The 8,465-nt window shown below is 41.3% G+C and overlaps 1 long non-coding RNA gene across 1 annotated transcript in view; it reads left to right on the top strand.

Annotated features, from left to right (window-relative positions):
- Nucleotides 1–514: 514 nt before the first annotated feature.
- LOC126262340 (uncharacterized) overlaps nt 515–8,465 on the top strand; it is a 143,107-nt gene continuing 135,156 nt past the window's right edge. Inside the window, exon 1 of the long non-coding RNA XR_007546721.1 lies at nt 515–610. This is a non-coding gene — a long non-coding RNA (uncharacterized LOC126262340). The remainder of the gene's footprint in view (nt 611–8,465) is intronic.

Genomic DNA, 8,465 nt, shown 5'->3' with positions numbered 1-8,465 from the left:
CTAAGTCTAGGGGACTGATGACCTCAGATGTTAAGTCCCACAGCGCTCAGAGCCATTTGAACCACTTTCTTTTGCGGTAAAAAAGTTTTTGATTTTCACTGTGGTTTTCATTTCGCTTCCCATCGGACCTTACTTCCCGAACAGCCCTCGTATATATAATAGTGATTATCAACGAATTACGATAGAAACAGTCGGCCAATAAGGGAGCTGGGAGGATTAAAAGAAAATTTTTATAATGCGGATGATCCCCGGATATGCGGTTGATGACACTATTCGCCGGCTACAGACCTGCTAATGCGAGGACTACACAGATGTGTGCGTGTGCGTTAGCGACCGCGTGTGTGAAGTGGCTCGTGCTATTTTCACGGGACCTGCGAGCAGCGGCGCGAGATTTAAAAGCTAGCGGACGCAGAGGCGCTGATGCTGGATGACATAATGTGTGGCCGCGCGGCCAGGCTGGCAACACTGCACCACCGCCAGCCCACAAAAGCGAGGCGCGGGTTGCGCGCCGGCCAGTTCATGGTCAGACGCTCAGACTGACGGCGACAGCGACGGCGGCCTGTGCTGTGCTCCGGGCTCCGTGCTGCGCTCACTGACTCCGAGCACTGAGGTAGGTCATGTCACGCCGCCAGCTGTGGCGTCGTATCCGGCGCCAGCAGAGCTTCCACAAGTTGCCTGAAATCCGTTCGACGTTGCGTATGCGCTCCACATTTCGGACAGCGCAAATACTCATGTCTGATTTGTTACGAAATAGAGGGCGGGCGTCATACCGCACTGCGTCCCGGATTTGGTCGGAGTCTGTTTAGCAGACGACATTTACGGGTTTTTCGTTGTGCAGTGAAGTGTGATTATACTTTAAGGCGATTTATGTGCAGTGATGTCTGTGTTTCCAAACAAAGCACAGGGAAATTTATAGATGACTACAGCCAAACAGAGGTCATATACAATACAGCTTCGAAAGAATATATGGCTGGCAGCAAAACACGACCTCCGTTATGGTTGATCTTGGGCTGAGTGAAGCTGTGTAAACATTTTTTTATATAATAAAATGCAAATGACTTAATGGGTGCTAACGAATCTCAACATACCGGTATCCACCAAGAACATACCTTAAGGTTTTCGCAGTTTCGGAAAATATCAGTGAAAGGCTTTGTTTCGAAAAGTGAAATAAATAGCGCAGTATGGCATATGACTCGCCGGTTCTCAGATAACAGATAATATAATGTTACTGCCAACCTTACGGCTGCATAAATAGCATTACGCAAACGGTATATTGCTAGAGATAAAGTTCTGTTTCGGTAGAAGAAAATTGGAAACTTACTGTGACATCCTCCAGAAATTTTCAGAAAGATGTCGTTGTCGCTTCGTATTTCACGCAGTTTAGTACCTGTACTATTTAGATACAATTTTACCTTTAGCCAGCTTCTTGTTTTCTGTCGTCATTCACCTGCTAAACGCAGCACAAATGCCGAGGGATTAAGTAGATTCTAGCAGAATGCTTGGATAGTGAGGCAAGGTATGGATGGACTCGATACTGCACATGCGTAGAATGCGTCCTTTTCGTTACTCTACTTTTTGCGCACGTGATTTTGTCTCCGTGCGTCTGTACTTGCGCACGAGAGAGGAGGAATCGTGGGATATTATTTTTAAATACCTGTGTGTACCTTTTGCCATCCATCGAAGTCATTTATTCGTAACGCTCTCTATTAATGTACAGTCGACGTTGCAATATTAACGAATCTGGATTACATAAGAAAAAGGCGGCAAGGAAATAATATAGTGTAACAAACAATAATTGTTACCAGCAGATTTACAAGAGTCCTGAATGAGATATAATACAGTACAAAGCTAAACATAAATTTGAAACTATATACAGGATGTAGCAAGTGTAAGTGCACCTATTTCTATTGTTGACAGAGGACGGTATACTGAACATCATTACATCAGTATTTACGTCATTTACAGACAAGTAATTATGGTTATTACAAGTTGTATGTTTTTAGGTTTGGTAGTACCTCCAAGTAAATGTGGCAGGAGCCTGAGAATCAGGTCAGTTGTTGAAGTGTGGACACAAAATGGTTAGTCTATATTGACAGGCGTTATCCAGTTAGCGGCACAGTTGCAACCGTGCACAAAACACTAGGCTGTAAAGTTTGTAAAATTTTTGTCAAAAAAAACAACCAACACACTGACATGTGCATATATTAAGGTATCACATATAAAAATATCTGCACTCATACACGTTAATCCATGAATTCTGTCATATTTCTCAAAATAGAAATTTCTGTGTTGTCGTACATCATTACAGTATCTTGTTAGTTGACAACAAATGTTTAGTTTCATTGGGTTGATTAGAACACAACGGAATGGAACACATTTCACAGGGAAGCATGTGCACGTAAAATATCTTTTTGTGTGTCAGCACAGCAGTAGCTGAATATCAAAAGCCACAATGGTCACATCATCTACATCGACATCCTAGCGAATACTTTGCCATGCATGTGTAAACATATCTCTTGTATCTCAGTGCAAAAATCTGGTTGTAGATAACAGAGAGAAGACGTATCACGAATTGTCATGTAGCGTGAAATGCAGTTTGTCAATTTGCAAGAGTACAAAATGAGCAAGACGTGTGGTAGCCTCTGTGGGTGGTAGAAGAGACACATCTCTCTATTTGAAAATCTTTTTTATTGCGTTTTACCCGTTCGAATTGGAGTATCTCTCTTGTGAATGACGTGTGTCGATGAATTCACATATACTATTGCTGTCAGTAAGTCTGGAATTCCACGTCTACTCCCCTTTCCTAGCCCATTCCGCCTTCGTATTCTATCACAAATTCAATAACGAGATATCCCGAGGGTGGAGACGAGAACATCGTCATAACTCAAGGACGTGGCGAAGATATTTGAACATGCACTCCAGCAAGGAGGTTAGTTTCTGTACACAGTTCCCATCATTGTTTCCTGAAATGACACTTTCGATTTGCAGTAAGATCACTGTCTCCAGAGAAGCAACAAGCCTGACTTCTTTTGCGTACACAGCGTGACTTAATGCACTGCTTGGAGTCGATTTTAAGAATGTACATATACTACGCTAGTGATCTACACAAGTAGTTGGACATTATTTACCCAAAAGAAGACGCCAGTTCTTGGTATAATGTCATGCAAAGCAGCAGAAAGAGCTTGGAAAAAGAAAGTGTTAAGAACGGTAAAATTGTAAGGTTGTTAGCTGGAGCAAACAGGATGTAAAGAAACAGGAACGTACGTGGCCGGAGTGGGTTGGTGTTCTTAGGAAACCCAGTGACGTCAAAAGGTTCTCGCAACGCAAGGAAAGCGCGTGGCGCGCCGGCGTAAAATATTTTTTTCAAAACTATCGATTTTCCGGGAGCCTGTACAGTCAGTATGCAACAAGTGTTCCCGCTTCTCTATTTGCTTTCAAGCATTTACGCGCCTACGGAATTTGCGCAGTACATTCAAACTGAATACAAGTTAACATAAATTGTTATGATACACACGTACTATGTAGACAAGAAACTTACGGCTGACTTCCGCAGTAATATGGGGTATGGAGTGATCTTTTCAGACCAATAACAGTATTTTTCTGGAATTAACTGCTAATGTCCTAGTTTCGTAATTCAGTCGAGCATATAACTGTGAACCAATTTTTGTTACCTAATTAAATAGTCACAGTTTTCATTTTGAGTTCATGGCACCATGTCTACATTTCACCGTCTTTTTCATTTCTACCTTCAGATAACGTACAAACACTGCTCCTGATCATACTGTTCTACATTTTGCTTTTGAACTGCCAGTACGCTATTTTTTTCCCCAGATCCGTTGTGTACAGTGTAGAGTGGTGTAGCCTGGCCAAAACAGAGGCAGCCAACCGTCGACAACCAGTGTGGTGACGAGTTTCCCTTCTCTGTAGTGAGCAACGTCGAGCAAGGCACACTATGCAGTCCTTCGGAAGGTCTGTACATCCTTTGTTACGATTGTTTCCTTGTGAAGTCGAGAAATCCAAGACACAAGCGGAACTGTATTTTTCAGTCACACGTATTTATGGTTATGACACTTGTGAAAGAAGGCAAAGAGGTAGTGGGACGTTACGGGACCAACCACGAAGTTCGCTGTATGGTAAGCTCAAGGCATTGAGAGGAGAAAGCGGTAATAAACAGAAGCTTATTAAGAGGCTGAATTCAGATGTAGTAAGTATAAATTTTAATCCTTCATCCTCTTAACCGTTTCCCAACTATTAACCTACTTTTCGACCATATTGTTCCAGGCTGCAGTCTTAGATATACAGGGTGTTTCAGAAGTGATGGTCACTATTCAAGGATATGACATGGATAATCATTCGAAACAAAAAAAGTCAAGTAAACATGGGGTCTAACACGCATATCTTAAGAGCTATGAGCAATTCTTCTACTGCAAGCTCTTTGCTTTCCATATTTTGGGAAGTGGAAGTATGGACTAAAACAAGAAAAAAAAACTGAATTTTTCTAGAGAAGGCGAGTATAAGATTTCTTCGGAATACTTTGGGAGACTGCAATGCATTTGATAAGGAGGACATATACAAGAATCTCTTAAAATCTATTCCCGAATTGTGCTCCAGTACCGTGTTATTATCAGGTAGACGGAAGACTTCTAACAAATTTATAAGCACGCTGGGAAATCGTGACTGTGTGGTTTAGCGCGCGCAAACGTGTAACACATCTTCAGCAAACCAGAATGGAAATCGGAAGAAGACGGCATTCGTTGTTCTCTAAGTCCTGTTTAATAAATCCAAACTAATCGGTTGTCGAGTTGCAGAACTTCCGTTGTACACTTCGAGTACATTTAATGACAATAAGATAAAAAGGGGTTAGTGTAGGCTCCGTACATGCATGGAATATGACAACAAGTGGCTAATGATGCTATGAAGTATTTTCAACCATGCACTGTACAGTGACTTGATGAACGAGTGGGTAGAGTAGATACCGCTTAGGTTTCCTGTCTCCGTGTTTTCCTTGTTAGACTGTGGAAACGTAGGCTTTGATAGCTCCAACGTCCTGCATCTTTTTCTCCTTGCTCGTTACTGTGTCCTATCATTATTTCTCTTCTGGTGACCTTCAATGATTATGCAGTTATTACTCGTGTCGTCCTTCGTTCCAATTGATTTAATGAGAACACATTGACGGCTACATATTCTGGTATTCCGTTTCCGAATTTTAGCGTTGTGCCTCTGTTAATAATTGGTATTACGAGGGCAGACTGATTTTGCTATTAGTACGAGATATCTTACTGCTCGGACCATCAAGTACCCTCCCTCTGCCAGTACGTTTCATACAAACAAAAAATTACTAAAACGGTAATCATTATATGGTTCAAATGGCTCTGAGCACTATGGGACTCAACTGCTGTGGTCATCAGTCCCCTAGAACTTAGAACTACTTAAACCTAACCTAAGGACATCACACACATCCATGCCCGAGGCAGGATTCGAACCTGCGACCGTAGCAGTCGCACGGTTCCGGACTGCGCGCCTAGAACCGCGAGACCACCGCGGCCGGCGGTAATCATTATAAAGAAAACGCTAGTTCATTAAACATTTGTCTGTCGACTTCCTACAGATTCTTAGCCTTTAGCTCAACTATACTTATTGTTCGTTGTCTTTATTTCCCATATTAAATTACTTTTTCGATTTTTTTCTGTTTAATTTTTTTTTTTTTTTTTTTTTTTTTTTTTTTGCTATGACCTGTCTGAAGGTACATGTTTTAGGTCTGGCAAATATCCTTTCGCAGACCGCTTAATGTCGCCACTTGTGGTTGAAAAATTGAGGCTTATCTTTATCATAGCTTCGCCGATAATTATATACGTTTAATGTTTTCTTAATAGTCCGATAAACTATGCTAGTTGTCTGTAACGCGACTTATCTGCTTTGTTTGCTTTCTCTGCACTGCATACGACTGAAGCTGCTCCACAGAACTGCTTATCTTTCGGCGGCGATAGCGTAGCAGCAGAGCTACTGATACAGATCTGAACGCATTATCAGTTAACTGCCCGGCACATCAGCAAAGCTGTTTGTCTTGGGCTCTGTAATAATGTTGACGGATAGATTGACTCAGTAAGAGGAAGCGAAAATGGAACGATTCATGTTTTAGAGTGCAATCAATAGCGAGGCAATTACAGATTGATGGTTGGTTGGTTGGTTGGTTTGGGGAAGGAGACCAGACAGCGTGGTCATCGGTCTCATCGGATTAGGGAAGGACGGGGAAGGAAGTCGGCCGTGCCCTTTCAGAGGAACCATCCCGGCATTTGCCTGGAATGATTTAGGGAAATCACGGAAAACCTAAATCAGGATGGCCGGACGCGGGATTGAACCGTCGTCCTCCCGAATGCGAGTCCAGTGTCTAACCACTGCGCCACCTCGCTCGGTACAGATGGATCTCAAGCTACAAAGTGCATGGTTGTCTCAGGAAATTTGAAAAGTCGTTTTTCAAAGCAATTGCGTGAATAGATTGGGGGCCCGACGAGAGTTGAACCTCATTCGTGTCGAATGCGAGAAAAGTTTTAATCATTTGCCCGTTAACTGCGTGTAGGAATAATTTCTATCAATATCAGCCTTATTCCATGTGCCAACGGAGCGAGATTGAAATTGCCGTCTACTTGGCTCTGTGCGCGCCCTTTACTGTTCTGTTCTCATATTTCTCATTCGCAATTTCGCATTCACAGTGCAGGTTATCTAGACTTCGCTTAAGGACCTCGATACAAAAGTGACCGGACCGCAAAACAAAATGAAAAAAAGATATTTTTAAAAGCGTGATGCAGGCATTCTTAAAATATTAAAAAAGGTACTTTATTTTGTATGAATTTTTCAGTAGATAACTGACTAGAAATTGGTAAGCATTCACCTTGTGCGCTTTCTCTTATTTCGGGCCCCGTTTGCCATTTTTTTTAAGGGGTGCAATAGTGAGCAACAAAACAGGGCACTACTGCAACGCATATGCAAGCAGCCAGCGAGTACAGTTGCGCCCGCGCCGTATCTCGCTGTAGATGAGCTGCCTCTGTGAGGAGCCGACTGATGCTAGAGAGCGTATCCAGTAGAGCAATTGAAGATGCGGACAACCCGACATTCAGCATGAATCAGCTACTTTTGCTGTCGCAAATATTGATTACTAGAATCCACTTTTAACGTAATGAATACTGGAGGTAGTCCAACAGTGATTAAAACTCCTTTACCACTACCACGCTAAGTAGTAAAGTAATAGGAATAAGAATAAAATGGCGGTGTAGACGCTACCGACCAAGTGTGAATTGTTCCAGTGTACGAAGTTTGTTAGTGGTTCTTGATGGGTACGAATTTAAGGCAGTCGGTGCTAAGATGTACTCTTGGTATTGGCTGAGGAGGGAACATTCTTACGTCTGAAGATGTTGACGAAACTTGACAGGCATGTACAGGGGTCAAAATTATGCAATAAATTTTTTCGTTTTTGCTCAATTTCACTTTCAACGGGGAAAACTAGGTCTGAAAGGTAATTTGACGTACTAGATTTTGTGGGATATTTTCGAAACAATGGCGTATACAAAAGGTTTCATATAGAAGTTAAAATGTAACAGACGTTCAATAAAACTGTATAAATCAATTTGCTAATAATCTGAAATTTTGCAAAATACTACACCACCATCAATTCTGCCAAATGAAAATTTTTCTGATCACGTAAGTTAAAGAAGCTTTCACGCCACATACATCCATGTGTAATATAGCTGGTTTCCTAAATACCATTTCTGGAAAATAAGCTGTACGCATTGTGCTGTTGGAGTGTTTTCAACATGTCTCATTATAATACCTTGAAGTTTATTATTATTCTAATGATTTGTTTCACTTATTTTTGTTTTTTATTGCTGTTTTACCTTTTAAATTACTTTTTAAGTTCGCAATTCTCTCTCTCTCACACACACACACACTTTTAATAGAAAATAACTCATTATTACGAAACAAAATGAGAGTTTCGAAGGAAATGCTTAAAGCAACATTTCTTTTTCAACATGCGCATAAAATGAAAGAAATTTCTTCACGTTATACACACAGCGGTCAGTAGGGCTCGCAAATTGTGTTGGCAAATGCTCTTAATATATATATTTGTATCAAACATATTTCAGTATATTGGGAAACCTTCACAAAGAGAACTGATTATGTACTAGTGACAACAGCTTGATGATATTATTTCTGAAGTGGAGAGTGATGTCATCAGAACTGGGTCTGAAAATCATTTCACATTTTCACGTTTTTTTTTTCGGACGTCGAATCACATATACCAACATGCTGCTCTGCCGATCTTTTCGGGATCATCACGTGAAAAAGTTCCTTTTCCTCTGGTACTACTCTCCAAACGTTTCTTTCATACTGACCACCCCAAGAATCTAACAGTAATGAAAGTTTTCCTCCCGCACTGCGAAAGAAAACTTCTGCTAAATATCTTTTAACAT

This window comes from Schistocerca nitens, chromosome 6 (genome assembly GCF_023898315.1).
Source record: "Schistocerca nitens isolate TAMUIC-IGC-003100 chromosome 6, iqSchNite1.1, whole genome shotgun sequence".
Classification (NCBI taxonomy): Eukaryota; Metazoa; Arthropoda; class Insecta; order Orthoptera; family Acrididae; genus Schistocerca; species Schistocerca nitens.
The sequence above is the reverse complement of the archived record's forward strand: the minus strand, read 5'-3'. Positions and strand labels throughout refer to the sequence as shown.